At 38.4% G+C, this 18,059-nt stretch overlaps 1 protein-coding gene and 1 long non-coding RNA gene across 2 annotated transcripts in view; both read left to right on the top strand.

The window, feature by feature from the left end:
• The window catches only part of LOC144374520 (mitogen-activated protein kinase kinase kinase 15-like), a 40,179-nt gene extending 32,805 nt beyond the window's left edge, over nucleotides 1–7,374 (top strand). Inside the window, exon 4 of the mRNA XM_078037303.1 lies at nucleotides 7,195–7,374. The gene's annotated coding sequence lies outside the window, so the exon portion shown is untranslated. The remainder of the gene's footprint in view (nucleotides 1–7,194) is intronic.
• A 3,109-nt stretch (nucleotides 7,375–10,483) lies between these two features.
• LOC144374518 (uncharacterized) lies at nucleotides 10,484–16,532 on the top strand. The gene is made up of 2 exons (XR_013433896.1): nucleotides 10,484–10,647; nucleotides 12,891–16,532. It is a non-coding gene; the product is annotated as an uncharacterized LOC144374518 (long non-coding RNA).
• The last annotated feature ends 1,527 nt before the right edge of the window (nucleotides 16,533–18,059 follow it).

Genomic DNA, 18,059 nt, shown 5'->3' with positions numbered 1-18,059 from the left:
AAGGCCTGAGATTTGTCGAGCTCTGTAAGTCATCTGTGTGCCAGTTGCTTAACATTCTTGGGTCTCAGATTCCTCCTCTATAAAATGAGACAGTGGGGCTGGAGTTGTGGCTCAGTGGTAGAGTGTTTGCCTAGCATGTGTGAGGCACTGGGTTTGATTCTCAGTACCTCATATAAATAAATTAGTTAAATAAACATCCAACAACTAAAAACTAAAAAAAATGAGACAATAGGGTGCTTTCTGAGATTTGTGCCAGCTTTGAAAAAATTGTCATGTTATGAGAATCATTCAGTTGTTTGAACAAAGTGGATCAACTATTGCAATAGGTCAGTTAGCACTCCATGGTTTCCAGCAGGGATATTTTCATTTACTTTTAAGTGGTACAGTAGCCTGATTTTGCTATTGAAATCATTATACAGCTTCTGTATATGTATTCCTCCTATGACCAGATAAATATGGAAAGGTAACAATGTGGAATGTTCTTTGCATTGATCATGAAAAACAAAAACCAACCTACATTTTTCTGGACATGCATATGTGCTGATTTTTTTTGGAGGGGGTACTGGGGGTACTGGGGATCGAACTCAGGGGCACTCAACCAGTAAGCCACAACCCAGCCCTATTTTGTGTTTTATTTAGAGACAGGGTTTCATTGAGTTGCTTAGCACCTCGTTGTTGCTGAGGCTGGCTTTGAACTCTCAATCCTCCGGCCTCAGCCTCCCAAGCTGCTGAGATTACAAGCATGCCCCACTATGCCTGGCCATATGTGCTGATTTTTAAACTTCTCTCCTAACTGGCTAGACAAAGATATGTTTATGAAACTTAATTTTTTTTGTGTGAAAAGTATTGCCCCATATTTGTTCCTTAGCTTGCTAAATTTTCTTAGACAGAATCTTCTGGGCTTTTTCAGTTTTGGTCTTCATTAAAGATTTGTGACTTATTTGCATTACAAGATCCAAAGAACCACATCCTGCTAGCAGACAAGATGTGCATTCTTCTGCAAGTGCTCAGAACTTAGTTCATCTTGGCTGATATTAAACCACTGTCCATCTGCCATTAATGCTTTCCCCTCTCTTCTGATGAGGCCATGTGTTGACTGATTAAATGTTTGTATCAGTATAAAAAAATGTTCTCTGAAAGGTCAACCTGAAAGTCTCATTATGAAGTTCATCAGGAATAAACTCTAACATATCATATTTTCTCCAAAGAATTAATTTTATAAACCCTGTGCTGCTATTAACCACCAGCAACTAGCCATAAATAAAAATAAGTGCTGCTCTAACTAGGTCCCTTGGTTTGTGTTTCCATCTTGGCTTCCTTGGTTAGTGGCCATGATAGAACCTGATGGACAAGAGGAGGTTCCAACATACTCTGGTCTCCTGAGCTGTCCTGGATAATCCAGGCAGCTATTTGTGGATGAGAAATATGCTGAATTACTAGAAAGCTTTATTTGTGTATCCAATGAAGGAACATTGACATTTTTTGGCTACAGCTGGGATGTTCCATATGATGCCTCTGCAAAGAGTCCTGAGAGGCAGTGCTTAGCCTTTTGGGGACGTGGGATCCCTTTTTCATTCTGGAGGAGCCTATGCATTACTTTTGAGAATATGTTTGAATATGCTTAAATACAAAGGATTACAGGAAGACTATCTTGAAATGTAGTTATCAAAACTACATTTAGATAGATAAGTACATCTAGGTTGGACTGGTACTAGGATTTAATCCTTGGCCCCCTGAATCCTTTGAGTTGGGATGAGACTGACTTCTTATTTCAATGCTAATAGGGTCTTTCTTGTTCACCTAATCTAACATATGTGAAAAAACAAAACACTGCTCAGTTCTGTTTAGAGGGTGATGAAATTGGCATGTCTTCATACTCTGCTGGTGGGAGTGTAAATAAATTGCTTCATCTTTTATGACACCTAAGCCACACACATCAAGAACTTTATACTTGTTTTAGTAATTTCACTCCTGGGAAGCTATCTTTAGGAAAACACCATGGTACAAAGATGCTATATGCAAAGATGTTCATCTTAGTGGTACTTAGAAGGAAAATTTCAAATCAAACTGAAAGTAAAGCAATAGGAGAATGGTTAAGTGTATATAGTTAATATCATAACGTTTAAGACTATGTAATTAAGCTTTTTTTTTTTAGTGATGATATAGGATGGTTTGGTTATGGTAGTGATATTTATAGATGGTATTAGTTCTGGAAAATTGCAATTGCTAGATTAGGAACTCAAAACTTTACAGTATCTTCCACTTTCTACCCCCACAGTGTCAGAGATCAGTGGTTTTTACTCTGCTCTCTGACCTCACTTACTATATGAGAATCATCCTTTTAGAAATATTTGGAGAGTGTTTAGAATAAGAGTTTACATATTAATGTGGCTAGAACACTGATTCTAATGCTTCTTTATGTAGGAAACTAAGCTGCCTTTGTTAAATTTGTTTTAATGAGCTGGATTCTTGAGATGTTTTCATTTAAAAATGTAACAATTAAAAATAGCTGATCCTCGTTCACTATTGAACATGTATTATGTTAATCATTGTTTTTCTTTTAAGTTTCTGGTCTCCCCACCAACAAAAGTTTGAATGTGGTCCATCATTTGGAGATGTTTGGGCCCATTCTTCCTCTTTTTAAGAATAAAAGTACTTGCACTCAAAAGCCTGTGCTTTCATTTGGAAGTTTATGAATTGCTTTTTAAAATGTAGTCATTAGTTCCAATTTCTTTCTGTCAGATTTCTTAAACTTTAATACAGTTTCTGAAAGATTTTTTCAAAGGAAGTATTTTTACCTTCCCAAGTCTCTAGATTCCTGCTGTCTCCTCAGTCCTGTTTATTAAACTCTCAGCTGGTTTCAGAGTTCATGCATTTCCTCTCTTTCTTCTCATTTTTCTCTAACTATGGCTAAAAATTTGCTCCAAAGATCACCTCCTATCCTAACTGCAGGGTCTCTGCTGCTGCTGCTCTGCCTCCTTGAACAACAACTTGTCACAGCACATATCTTATAGCTGTCAAAATCCTATTTTTCACACCTCATTATTTAGGGTTTGAGCAGGACTGGGGCAAAGTTTATTCTTGTGCTGTTTGGGAAGACTAGGTTTGCTAAAGAAATAATGTAAACAAAATTTCAGTAGAAACATTTGTTTTGGAAACAGTTGAAGATATAATAATTCTTTACAAATAGATTTGATCGTTCACCTTCAATTTACCTATCTACCATACAGAAGCTTATGATTATTTATTGTAATGTTTATGAATACTTTGTTATAATTCTTTTGTGTGTGTGTGGTGCTGGGGATTGAACTCAGAGCCTTGTGCTTATGAGGCAAACACTCTTGTCAACTGAGCTATATCCCCAGCCCACAATTATGTCTTTTAAAAAAATATATCTTTAAAAAAAATACATATATATTTTTATTTGTAGTTGGACACAACACCTCCATTCCATTCATTTATTTTTATGTGGTGCTGAGGATCGAACCCAGGGCCCTGCACATGCTAGGCGAGCTCTACCACTGAGCCACAACCCCAGGCCCCCCACCACCACAAAAAATCTTTATTTTATTTATTTATTTTATGTGGTGCTGAGAATCGAACCTAGGGCCTCACATGTGCTATGCGAGCGCTCTACCATTGAGCTACAACTCCAGCCCCACAATTATGTATTTTAATGAAACTAAGAAAAGGAAAGAGAATTAGGAGAGGGAGAGAGAAGGAGAGTAAGAGTATATGTGTGGTATCTATTTTTTATTTACCATTTTTTGTTTTTTTCATTTGTTCTTGTGGATTTGAATTACCATTTGGTGTCATTTCCTTATTCCAAAGCAATTTTATTCCCACTTGTGTGCTATGCTTTTTATTGTTATTGTCAAATAGCTTACATCTCTCTATATGTTTTAAACTCCAAAATATGGATTATATACATCCTTTTCTACATTTAATTTTTAAGTTGGTTAAGAGAAGAAAGGAAAAGAAATTTATGATCATACTGCATTTTATAATTGCCTACGTAACTACTTTTATTAGAATTTTTTGACTACTCTCAATTTCTTCCATTCTAAAGAACTTCCTTTAGTATTTTTGTAAGATAGGTCTACTAGCATAAATTTATCTCAGATTTTGTTTATCTGGAAATGTCTTTTTTTGATCTTCACTTTTTCAGCCTTAATCTTTTGGAAGGGGTACCAGGGATTAAGCTCAATCACTGAGCCACATCCCCAGCCCTATTTTGTATTTTATTTAGAAACAGGGTCTCACTGAGTTGCTTAGGGCCTCCGTTTTTGCTGAGACTGTCTTTGAACTTGCCATCCTCCTGCCTCAGCCTCCTGAGCTGTGTGTCACTGCACCCAGCTGAGACTTTACATTTTTAAATGTCTTTATTAAAAAGAATTTTTACTAGTTATGGGTTTTTTTTGGGGGGATAGAATTCAAGAAGCTTTTCACACCTCCAGCCCAGCTTAATTAGGATTGTTTCTTCAAAGGTATTTTACCTTCTGTACCTCACTGATCCACACAGCCCTTTCTTTCCTCCCTCTCAATCTGAAATAGGAGGGCTTTTACCATGGACTTAACCAATTTCAGATAGAAGAAAAATATTTTCACTTCTGAATTTATAAATGGCATTTAATTTAGCAACATGGTTTTCCTGGCATGGATGAGGGAGAAACTTCTCTAACCTACCAAAACCTACTAGTTTGCTGGCTAGTTTGAGTCTCTTTGAGAATTCAAAAGTGTTGCAGGGAGGGGAAGAGTCTTTGTTCTTTTGGTACAGGCAGTTTCTGCTGATGAAGAAGTAGATCTGAGCCACCTTCCTCAGCAATCACCCCCACACACCTTAATTCTTGAGCCTTCTATTTATAACACTGGCATTTGTATTTTGAGGAGGTTAATGCCAATAGCTGGTACCCACAGGGATGGTCACCCAGCTGCTGCTTTGCAGCAGGTTCAATATTCGCAGAAAACCCTCTTTTCAGGGATAATGCAATACAAGAAAGTGAAGTCTAAAATGTTGACCCATCACCTGTTCTTGTATGGGTTGGGAGCTAAGAATAGATTTTTACTTTTTCATTTTTATTTTTTTTACCCTTTTAAATGGTTGGGAAATATGAAAAAAGATGATTATTTCAGGACATGTAGATTATTTCAGGACATGTAAAGACGTGAAGTTTGAATTTGTGTCCATATATAAAGTTTTGTGGACACATGGCCTCGCTTGTGTATTTGTGTATGGTCTGAGTCTGCTTTTGTGCTACAACAGCAGAGTGAAAGAGTTGCAAAAGACACTGAGATATGAAAGGCCAAAATATTATCATCTGGCCCTTACAGGAAGTTAGCTGACCTGGTCTAAAAATGTGTTTTAGTGGAATAATACCAGTAATTTCTTTTAACAAAATATTTTAGGATTCAAAATGTGTCATAACAGGGCTGTAGAAGCCCACTAACATCCAAAAGAGAGAGGTTTCAATACAATTATTTATGTCTTAAATTAGGATAGAAATGTCTTCCTCTAAGCAGATCTTATTCAAAAGTAAAATTTCTTAAATATATATTTCATGTCATTGAAACTAATTCCTCCATATTGTAAGTTTTCTAACGTGGGCTGTTTGATCTGAGATCATGATATTCAGACAGTTTTCTGTGTAGCTAATGAATTGGTTTTTAATTTAGAAGAAAATTTAGTTCTTATTCTATGTCCCATTCTTGGAAAAGGAAAAAATATATCTGTCTATATTATGTCAAACTACCTAGATACCTCCGTTAATTCATCTGACTTCTTACATTTTTTAAACTGAACTATTTCTGGCATCATATAAATTCTTCATGTAGAAATACAGGGATTTAAAAGTCTGAAATTTTAACTTAGTTGCATTTTATGATAGTGTAGGCAAAAGATTGATGATGATATAAGAGTGTTGTTAGAGAATTATATTTCAACCTTCAAATGTGCTAAAAAATTGAGCATAGATATAATGCTATTTAAAGATGTTTATGCTTTATAAAGAATTATAATTTTTAGTCAAACTATAATTATTCCATAGAAAAAGTCTACTGTTTTACCTACTATTAAAGGTAATTTGAATTTTTTATAAAAAAAATTTTAGTGGATCTTTTCAAAAGATCTCTAAGACTAATCATAGTTATTAATATATGCTTCCCCAGGGCTGGGGTTGTGGTCTCAGTGGTAGAGCACTTGGCTGGCATATGTGAGGCATTGGGTTTGATTCTCAGCATCACATATAAAGCAACAATTTTAAAAAAATATATGCTTCACCTAAATTTTTATTAAACAAAGTTTATATTTCACCTGTATCAAATTATCAAATAATACATTTTCATATATGTTGAAAGAAAAATGATATGCCATATTGTAATCCTTGGTTCTCACTGGGTTCAAGTCCTTCTGGTTTGAGGGCCATAAAATGAATCGATTGATTTTTTTTTTTTTTAATTTTTATTTTATTTTTTTTTTACACTTTTAAAAAATTGATTTTATTTTTTAAATAGATGACAGTGGAATGCATTACAATTCTTATTACATATATAGAGCACAACTTTTCATACCTCTGTATATAAAGTATGTTCACACCAATTCATGTCTTCATACATGTACTTTGTATAATGATGTCCATCACATTCCACCATCCTTGCTAATCTCCTACCCCCCTCTTCTCCTCCCAAACCTCTGCCCTATCTAGAGTTCATCTATTCCTCCCATGCTCCCCTTTCCTAACCCCACTATGAGTCAGTCACCTTATATCAGAGAAGACATTCAGCATTAGTTTTTTGGGATTGGCTAACTTCACTTAGCATTATCTTCTCCTACTCCATCCATTTATCTGCAAATGTCATGCTTTTATTCTCTTTTATTTTTTTATTTTTTTTAGTGTATTTTTTTTTTTTTTAGACTTCCGACTCTAACATTTCTGCCAGTGAAATTCATAGACATTTACAGGTCAGCTCAGCATTTGAAACCAAATTTCTGTCATATTATTTAAATGATAAGAGCTTTTGAAATTGAGAGGTTTCCTTTTTTATGCCTAATAGACTTGTAGTGATATTGCATAATTTGTTGTTCATATTGAAATATCTTTTTCTTCATATTCCACCAGGTCCTACCTACTCAAAGTCGCAGCTGTGCTTCTGCAACAAGTACTTTCTGGATCATTTTTGTTTCTTTTTTTTTTCCAGGCATCTAGTGGAAATTATTATTTCATCCTCTACTTTGTGACACCATGTGCTGATTATTTTTGCTGTGAGAGTGACGCCCAGAGGCGAGCCTCGGAGTACATGCAGCCCAACTGGGATACCATTCTGGGCCCGCTGTGCATGCCCCTGGTGGACAGGTTCATTAGCCTCCTCAAGGACATCCATGTGATCTCATGGTAATTCTTACTATCCACCAACAGCCCTGGGAGCCTTGTAAAAATTTCCCTTTCCTTTCAGAGAGGTGGTACACCTTGAAATTACCAGTATGCCCAGAGAATAAGGAGCATTGGTCAATCATTTAAAAATCATCCTGGAATCCAGCCTCACTAATCTGAGTCACTGAGGTAAAGCCAAAAGAGAATAGAACTGGAATAAGGAGGTCAGAATTGGGCCTGTGTCTGCTCCTGACTCCCTGTGTGACCTTGACATATACCTTCTCTTCTCTGTGGCTGTTTTCTCCTCTAGGAAACAGGGAAGTTAAATCAGTGATTTTTTTTTTAACTATCTATTTCAACTTGGAGATTCTGTTTCATGATCACTTCTGAGCACGATTTTACATTCCCTTAGTTATGGGGGGTCTTAAAATGCCCCAGCAAGGTCATTCTGACCTTGAGTTCTCATATTCTTGAGAACCTACATATTTTCCTGACTTCAGGAGATGTACTGTGACATGTTCTCTTTGAGATTTATATCAGAGGTAGTATGCACTACTCACTCAGGTAGAAAGGTTTGAATGTAAGTCCTGGTAAGATGATTCCTAGCTGTGTAGCCTGGGAAAGGTCACTTCCCTTCTTTGAGTCTCAGTGCTCAAGAAACTGTACCTTCAGTGTTCTTACTCTAAAAATTAAAGGCAGAAAAATTATTCTTAAACAAGCAATCCAGTTATTTTGCTTGAAGCCAATTTAAAGGATTTATTCCTGTAAGTTGTGTCACAAGGAGGAGGATTTGTACTTCCAAAACAAATGAAAATCCAAAGGACTGGCAGAACTGGCTTATAATGAAATGTCAAGGACCTCATGTCATGTTTTGGCCCAAATCATGGCACCTTGAACCATGGAGGGTTACTACTGAAATATTGGCATGAAGTTCATACTTTGTTCTCCTTTTCTATGCCATTGCCTCTTTTCTGGATACAGACTTTCTTTTAGAGACCTTAGTGGGGAAGACGACTGGAAACCTAGACATATGTGACCATATGCCAACACAAAAAGCAAATGGCAAACTTTTTGTGACACAGTCCTAGCAAACCTCATTCAGTTTTACTTTGCTAACTTTTGTCTAATTGCAAAACAAACATTTTAGTGATGTTTAGGGAAAAAGTTCTTCCAATATCATATTTTCAGGTCTGACAAGGAGGTCGGCTAACTTGAATCTTCCAGATAAGTCATATCTTTGCAAGAAATGGGTTCAAGTTTGTTTCTCATTCGGTGTATGTATGTATTGGGAGGAAAAGAACTTTTTTGATTTGTTTTAATTTCCAAGGGCTTGAAATGTGTATTAGTGGATTCCACCCCACAGTTGGCTGGGGTCTTGACAATAATGAGACAGTAAATGGTACTTGTGATTGCAAACATCTGTAATCAGGATGGCAGGTAAGTTTTAAGCTCATGAGCCAATTCTGATAGATTTATAAAGTATCTTGAGTCCTGTGCTATAAAGGGCTTTGAAGCCATTTCCAAGTTCATATTGATTAGCAACATCTTCCCTGGTTGCCAGAGGCAGAAATGGCTGCATGATTATTACATATCTGGAGTCCCCAAACCATAATCAAGTCAGTGTTTTATTTACCTAAAAAGTTACTGTTCTTATTAGATTTCTTCATTTATTAAAACTATTTTTCAGAATTACCCTTGAAAACAAGACTGAAGTATAACTTTTTACCATCAGGCCAAACTAATAACACTTTAATAGCTTTCATGCCTTTATAGTCTACCAAATGGGCAATGGCTGTCACCCAGTTTAATGACTCATTCAATTAATGACAGAATTTTAAACACTGGCAGAGTTTGCTGATTTGCTCATCATTGGGGTAATGGCAGTTGACAAATAAGGAAATAAAAATGAAAGCATTGCACTAATATTTTTACATCAAAACCCTTTCTGTGGGATATCACTTCATTCTTTAAATGTTAATTGAGGTCTTATTATAAGCATTGGACCAGGCTGTGTAATGTATGCACATTTTTATGGCATAGTTTTATAATTATTCAAAATAAGTATGATTTGTTCTTATTCTCTCTTGTGTTGTTTCTCTAGGAAAGATGATTTATCCTACTGTCTTTTTAAAGAAACAGCTTGATTTTTCTCTCTACAATTAAATCATTTCAGCTTCTTAATGGCTTGGCGGCATTACTGCTTGGCAGTGCTCATTCTCTGTTTAAAAATTAATTGGAAAATAGGCAAAATATTTAAATCAATCTGTGGTCATTGTAAGTTGGCCTCTGTACACCAAATTAGGTTGTTTTTCAAGGTTTTATTCCAAGTATCAGATACTAGCATTGACTTTTAAGAGGCTATGGGCACATTAAGTGTGGATTTAAACTGTTTTAAATGTTCTTACATATCCACATTATTATCTAGACACCCTCATAAAGGAGATTTTTATATTTTACATTAGGTTTTTATATTTTACATTATGGCAGTCAAATAAGACAAGGGAAGTGTGTGTGTGGGGGGGTGAAAGGCAACGTTTTCTGTAAGCTTCCTAGCATGGCTTCTGTGTACCCCCTTTGGATTGCTTGGGGACATGACACCAGTTTCCAGCTCTCCTTCAATTGGTGAAACCTTCATGACTACTAGGGACACTTAATAAATGAGAATATTTTTAAAATGAATTTCTGTGTATTTCATAGCTCTGGGAGTTTTGTTTGGCTTTGTGATTATCTGTTTCTGGTAGGGAAAAATAAATATTCAAGTAAGGTACCATCTTGCCTTCTATGTGGTTCAAAATACCAGAGGAAATAGATTGAGCTGTATAGAAAGTTCTGTATATTGTTTGAATATTTCAGCTTTGAAAATATTTTTAAGGTTGTAATGAGCTGGTTTTTATTTGTTAACATTATTGGCTCATTTTAGCAAAATATGAATAACAAGTTGAAGTGTCTTTAGTTTGCTGCATGAGGAGGCTCGGGTCTGGGCCAAGGTCTCCATGTGTTAGCCTCAGTCACATAAATAAGAACCATATTTGTTTGAGTGCCAAGGAGGAGGGTCCTGGATGCACATAGTCATATCTATATGACTGGAGGTTTTCCTGTTCCCCTGTCTAGTGTTTATTACAAAGAAACCTTGTTGAATGACATCCGGAAAGCCAGAGAGAAATACCAGGGTGATGAACTGGCAAAGGAGCTGGCTCGGATCAAACTCCGCATGGATAATATTGAAGTTCTGACATCAGACATCATCATTAATTTACTCCTGTCCTACCGTGATATCCAGGTATGAAATGTGCCTAACTGAGGCTAGCATATAGCAAAATTTCTCTTGGCATGAGGAACTCCTCAGGTGAGTGTATTCTCACTAGGTGTATGGTGTATTCTCACTAGGTGTGTTATTTTACTAGGTGTATGGTGAAGTAGCTATTTTATATAAATGGATCTGTGACCAGGTCAGAGGTCATCCAGCTTATCCATCAGGGTGAGAGTTTTAGAGAAGAGTTTTTCATATTAGGGCTGGTGTGAATGCTCCAACAAGAGACCACATATATGGCACTGCTTAGTATAAGTAATTAATAATTTAACACTTTATGCTATGCATAGTTCCAAGCCTTTTGCTAATCCTAAATTAATTCACTATTCTTAACAAACCTATGATATAGGTTTATTTTGTTGATCCCCATTTTTTGGAGGGGGGATACTGGGGATTAAACTCAGGGGCACTCAACCACTGAGCCACATCCCTAGCCCATGGTACCACATCCCACAAGTCCTGTCTCTAGAACTCTTCAGTAGCTTCTAAGGTCTGTTTTAGACTTAATATCTATATTCTCTGAAATATAGATTCTCTGAAAACACAGTAGCCATTTCCTGGTTGCTAGGCTTAATTTTTTCTGCCTTTGGATGAGTGGTGGTAAATAAGAAAAGTAACAAAGGCCTAAAGGACATAGCAGAGCAGAGAAGATAAGAAGGACAATGGAGTCAGTCAGCCTCAGTCTAAATCCTGACTTCACTAACTGCTGTGTGACTTTGGGCAAGTTATTTAATTTCTCTGTGCCTCATTTTCCTCATTTTTAAAATATTTAGTCTAAAACAGGCCTCAGAAGCTATTGGAGAGTCCTCAAGATGGGGCTTGTGGGATGTGGTACCATGGAGGAAAATCAGCATTTCCTCTTCTGAATTTAATGCCTTTGAGACATTCCTAAGGGAGTCTGCCTCCCTTTCCTGTGGCACACGGGGTAATGTACAATACTTATAGACTCCTATAAAGCTACATTGGAAGTTGTTGGCCATGTTTCTTTAAATCTAAATAATGGAGATATCCATTTATGCCTTGGACCAAGAAGAGTCAACTGCTAAGGAACTCATACCCCTAGTGATGAACAAATGAAACTAACTGATTTTAGTAGCAGGTGCCATTAGGGATTGTGATAATGATTAAAGCATGCACCATGACCAAGGATTAACCTTTCTTGAAGGTTTTCTTCCCTTGAGTTCCTGACTTCTGGTTTCCTTCTGCCCTTGCCTTCATGTATTATCGCTTTCTTTCTTTTTTTTTTGTATCCTTTCATTTCTTAACCTTTCATTGATGGGCCTCTTGGGCTCAAATGTGAGCCAAGAGATCTGTGGAATCCACTACTGTCTTCTCTTTCCTAGGCCAGTAGTATCAAATGCAGAGCCATAAGACAGGTTTGGGATTTTAGTAGGAAACCCTCCTCTTCAACCATAGCTGGCAGCAAGTTGGCTAATACCAATGATTGTAAGCCTGGCTAAAATGTTAACTGGTAGCGCTACTAAGAGGGGACCCAACTGAGACACACATGGTAGCAATTTTTCCCTAGATGATTATGTAGCATTTAGACCAGTGGTTCTCAACCAGGAAGCATCTGATAGCATCTAAACACATTTTAGTTGTCAAAACTCTGTGTGTGTGTGTGTGTGTGTGTGTGTGTGTGTGTGTGTATGTATGTTTTGCTAGCTTCTAATGAGTAGAGGCCAGAAATGCTACTGCCTTTCCTATAGTGCACAAGTCAGCATCCCACAATTAAGAATATTCTGGTTTAGATTAATTTTACTGATTATGATAAACCAAGAAGGGCTAAGATATTTTTTCCCTTTACATGGGAAGTTAACTGTAGATTTTCTTATGTGTATGTCTAGCTCATTTTAAAATAGCTTTTCTGGGTGGTTTTAATCCTTTTCCACTGAAAACATAGTAGCCATTTCCTGGTTGCTAGGCTCACTTTTTTTTCTGCCTTTGGATTTAACAGTTTTTCTTCAATCCCTTTGTCTTCCTTGGTAACAGGAATTTCTTTTCTGCCCTCTCTCTCATTTATCTTATTTTCTGTTTTTTTTTTTTTTGTTGTTGTTGTTCTAGTGAAGGTTACAAGTAACTTCACTAAACACTCTATGCAAGGAAAGGTTTGTCTTAAAATCTGGAGACTGGCTTATGTTTCTAACTATTCAGAAAAATCTACAAAGACCTGTATTTCTTCTCTTTTTCACCTTGAGATCTCTCGCCAACAGGACTATGATGCGATGGTCAAGCTGGTAGAAACTCTGGAGATGCAGCCTACATGTGATTTGGCTGATCAGCATAACATTAAATTCCACTATGCATTTGCAATGAATCGGTAAGAATGATAATGTATGTGTAGGGTCTCGTGTCGCCCCCCCCCCCACATACCAGTGATTGAACCCAGGGCACTTAACTACTGAGCCACATCCCAGCCCTTTTTTGTATTTTATTTACAGACAGGGTCTCACTGAATTGCTTAGGGCCTATGCTAAGTTGCTGAGGCTGACTTTGAACTTGCAATTCTCCTGCCTCAGCCTCTTGAGCCACTGGGATTATAGGAGTATGCTACCATGCCTGGCTGTGTAGGGTTTTGAAACATGCTACCTATTGAATTCTGCTTCCTTCTTTTGTTTAACATTCAAGTATAAGCCAGGTCATGTGCTAAATGCCAAGGTCACGGAGATAGACAAGGCACAATCTTCCTTCAGGGACTTAGTCTTTGGAACATGTATTCTAGCTGTGAGATCAGACATGTAAAAAAATCCTAATAGCTCAAGGTGGTACATTGTTTAATGAAAGTTTGCCCAAAGTGATAAGGAAGTATAGTAGAGGGAGGGAACCATTCTACTTGGGGGTTTTAGAGAAGCTTATTCATGGGGATGGTGAAAACATTATTCCATTTGGCCAGACCAGAATATGAGCATAGAGTTCTTCATACACAAAGTGCTTTCAAGGAACATCCATTGAAACTAGAACACAAGATGCAGTGTGGCAAATGCAGGTGATGAAGCTGAGACCATGGATGGAGGACGGGACCATGTCTTGAGAGGACTTTGCATGCGTGAATAAGGAGTTGATATTATCTTGTAGACTGTGGATGACTAGATTAAGTGACTGGATTGATGTTGTATGTAAGGAGAAAGAACTTGGGAATTCAAACTTCTGGGCTAAGCAGAGTGTGAAACTTGGAAATTCATGCTTGGAGATCATAAGCCTCAGAAACTTCACTGGTAAGGTATTAGCTAAGATTATATAACAAAAAAGCCACAAATGCAGTAATTTAAATTAGATTGAAATTTCCCTTTCACATGGCAGGCTAGAGTGAACCAGCCTAGCACCCAGCCTTGCTTCAGGAGTTGTTGAAGCACTTAGCATCCAACTACTGTAGCTCTTTTCATCCCCTGGAATGTTGGTCTTTTCTGCGTAGTTGAAGCTAAGTTACCGCCACTCAGTGTTCCACCCCAACTCCATTCCATAGGTAGGAGAGGAAACCCAGGGCAAGTCATTTCCTTTAAAGCAAGTAGAATTTACACATGCCACTTCTATCACATTCCATTGGTGAGCACTCAGTCATATGACTCCATTTAATTACAGGGGAAGCTGGTAAGTGTAGTTTGTAGCAAGGTAGTCATATACCCAGCCAAACTTGGCTACTATGGATTTGCAGGATAACTAGAAGTTTGCCACATTCAACCTCACAAGGCTCTAGATGCACTTAAATGTCTTAGTTCTGCCTTCTCCCTTTCTCTGTTGATAGTCTATAGGAAGAGAAGCAGCATTAGGTGAATATCATGAGAACCATTCCCTGATACACTCCTTACTGGGCCTGAGCTGGGAATTAATTATGTCAAAACATACAGCAGAGTACTCTGGGAGGTTTTCAAACTTATCTTGAGAGCCAGAGAGTTCTGGCACCTCCTTATCAACCTTCCATAACTGATATCTTCAATAGGGAGTGAACGAGATGAGGGTTGAGGATGAACTAAGTTAGAGGACTGCTGTATTGGATTTCCCAGTTTCAGAGGCTCTGCTTTGCCTCAGCAGTTAGATTGGGCTATAGGTTGTTGACCTGCCATTGGCTGTTTCTGCAGGACATTAGCAAAATAAGAGCTTATGGCTTTTTGAACCTTGTAATAACATGTGAGGTCACACTTCTCTCTCTTAAATCAAGGCAAAATTTATAATCAGTGAAATGCATAGATCTGAAGTGTATAATTTGATGAGTCTGACAAATGAATACACACATGTAAACAACACCCCAATCAAAATAGAAAATATTTCTATCACTCCAGAAAGAAGTTCCTAGTGTTCTTTGCCAGCAGCCCTCACACTTTTATAGGTCAACCACTGTTGTACCTTCTATCTTCATAGGTGAGTTTTGCTTGTCCTTGAACTGTTATCACTTATGAGGTTCTTGGAAGAAAGCTTAGCACACTGTAAGTGCTATAAAAATTGTCTTATTAAATAAAAACTGAGAGCCATGTAAGTTATTCATTGCCATGTATTTTCCCCAGACAGAGTAGAGGTTAACTGTTGTCAGAGAATGAAACAATTGATTACCATCCTCTCAAGGGAATAAAAGAGTAAAACAGATATGTTAGTCAGCTTTCTGTCACTGTGACAAAACACCTGAGAAAAACAACTTAAAAGAGGGAGAATTTCTTTTGGCTGTTTCAGTCCACTTGTCTTCATCACAGGTGGGCTTGTGGTGAGTCAGAATATCACGGTGAGGAGCACATGGTGGAGCAAAACTGCTCACTTCATGGTATCCAGGAAGCAGAGAGCTAAGAGACAAAATATCTCCTTCAAGGACATCCTCCCAGTAACCTGCTTCCTCCAACTAGGCCCTGCTTTCTATAGGTCATATCACCTCCTAATAGCACCACAGGTTGACAACCAAGTTTTTAGCACATGGCCTTTGGGGAAAATTTCACATGCAAACCATAACAACAGGGCTTGAAATGGAAAAATGGGTATCTAAGAGAAGTGGGTGTAACAGGATGAGGTGATCCTGAGATGAATGTGCATCCAATTTAGAAGCTGAATGGCCAGGACTGCATGCCAAAAAGCTATCTTTCTCTTGACCTTCTAGCCTTCTTTGCCTTCTGTTAGACAGAAGCTCTGTATTGTAAGCCAGGCAGGATACTTGATGCTGAGAACCCCCTGCACCAGACTAAGAATTTTATATAGAATTGCAACATTTGCTTTATTGATATAGGCAATCCAGTTCTGATTTTTTCACTTTTTTTCTTTAGATTCAACTTGGATATCTGTCAGGATAGTTTCAGTAGGGTTTAGCATTGTGTACAGTTTGGGGGAATTTTATGGCGTTTCCCATAGGGGGAAAATAGTCATGGGTTAAGAAAAAATGAGTCTTCCTGCATTACTGTTGACCTTTAACTCTTAGGAAGTGGAGCAAATCATTGTCATGAATTAGTTACTAGAGGTTGGGAGGAATGAATGACGTTTGACACTCAGATGACAAGGTAAGGTCTCCCTGTCAGTGGGAAAGCTGGTTTGAGCCAGCCAGCTTTTCCTGGTATCTTCCACTTCACTGCATTCAGAAGCTCATTCAAAGCTACTTCAGGTTTCCACTGAACAGTTAAACTACTGCCTCTCAATGGCATGGAATCCTTTGTGAGCAATTGTTGTTTGCTGTTGCTTTTACAGGTAGGACTTTATTACTTACACTAATGCATGCAGAATATTCTGACCAGAGATCCCGTCAGTAGGCACAATGGTCCAAAAGAGAATATCAGAATCAGGCTTAGATTTAAAACAAAATAAAGTTTGCCTGTTGCAAAATAGAAGGCATGTACTCATATTTTCCGTCCTGCATCTTTTGATCAAGACCACCAATTCCAGCAAAAGTTACCTCTGAATTGCTTAGCACCTGGAGGGGAAACTGAATGTATATTACATTTATTGGAATAAGTAAGTTAAACTGAGTGGTAGAGGAAAATGCTCTTTGGGCCCTAGAAATAAATGTGGGGGAGAATAGATGAAAGTGACTGAATCCACCCCACATCAGAGGGTCTCTGTGCTTGCTCCAGAACCTATGGCTGGCATCTGTTTCTCCTCCTCTGAGCTTGCCAAAACATTGCTTGGGTGAAGGGACAGTTTCCCTAAGAGGCAGTGTAGGTTCATCACCTCTTCAATAGCCATCAGTCTCCTTTTGTCTCATTGTTTATTTTCACTGTTCAATATCACCATCTTCATTTCTAGATTTGTATAAAATTCTTTATTCTATGTTTATCCAAAGTAGAAAAATGAGATCTACCCCCTGTTACATAGTGCATTGTTTCCAGGCACTTAAAAACATTACAAAAGGAGATAAATTTGTTGTTGCTTTCTCAGTAGCAAAGATAACCATAGGGGGAAAATAGTCATGGGTTAAAAAAAAATGTTGACTTAGAATTATGTAGTCCTAACTCTGTTTAAAAGTAGGCTTCTGGGTCACGTGGTAATCCTGTGCTAGATTTCCTGGGGAGCCCACCACACAGTGGCTGTCCCATTTTATATCCCCACCAGGAAAGGCAAGCACCCATGTCACCATCCTCATCACACTGGTCACATTTTGTCCCTTTGCCTGCTTCTCTTGGGACAATTATTTCAGATCTGTCCCCTCCACTGGATCATGGACTCAGGGAGGTCAGGATATTCCCAGGCTTCAGTGCCCCCAGCACCAACATGAAGCCCGTGCCCAGAGGGCATGCACACACGTTTTCAAAGAAGGAAGGAATCAGTCAAGCAGGCACATCAGCACAGAAGAGCAAAAGTAAATCGACCTTCTCCTTCTAAATTCTTCAGTCTTGACCATTTCTCTGCCCAAAATCCTCCAGTAGCTTCCACTTTCATCAGAGGAGGAGCCAAAGTCCCTACCATGGCCTGAAAAGTTGCACAGTGCACCCCCTCTGCACCCCTGCAGCAGCTTGAAGACCATCCCCTGCTTTTCTCCCCTGCTTTCTCAACTCTGGCTACACTGCTCAATCCTTCCAAGCACCAGACCCTTCACACCCCTTCCCGGTCCCAGGAGCCCTTCCACCAACTGTCCACACGGCTTTCTCTGCCCTTAGAGAGGCTGTCCTTGACCGTACTCATCAAAATCTCTCCCACACACACAGGCACTGGAGCAGCACAACCTGCCCCTCCCCTTTCCCTGCTGCTTTGTCCCCTCAGACCAATGTTTCCTGTGTTCATTGTTCACATCACCCCACCTGAGCAGCAGCTCCTGAGGCCAGGGATTTTCATCTGCTTGATCACGTCTGTATCCCTAGGCATGCACATAGTAGGACCTCAGTCTACACCTGTGTGAAGGAAGCAGCAGGTGCATGGACTCCCTCCCCTCAGGACTCCAGGTCCTGACTCTGCCTCTGAGGGCAGGTGTCCCTGTTTCC

Source organism: Ictidomys tridecemlineatus, unplaced genomic scaffold, assembly GCF_052094955.1.
Source record: "Ictidomys tridecemlineatus isolate mIctTri1 unplaced genomic scaffold, mIctTri1.hap1 Scaffold_73, whole genome shotgun sequence".
Taxonomy (NCBI): Eukaryota; Metazoa; Chordata; class Mammalia; order Rodentia; family Sciuridae; genus Ictidomys; species Ictidomys tridecemlineatus.
This window is presented reverse-complemented; position numbering and strand designations above follow the sequence as displayed.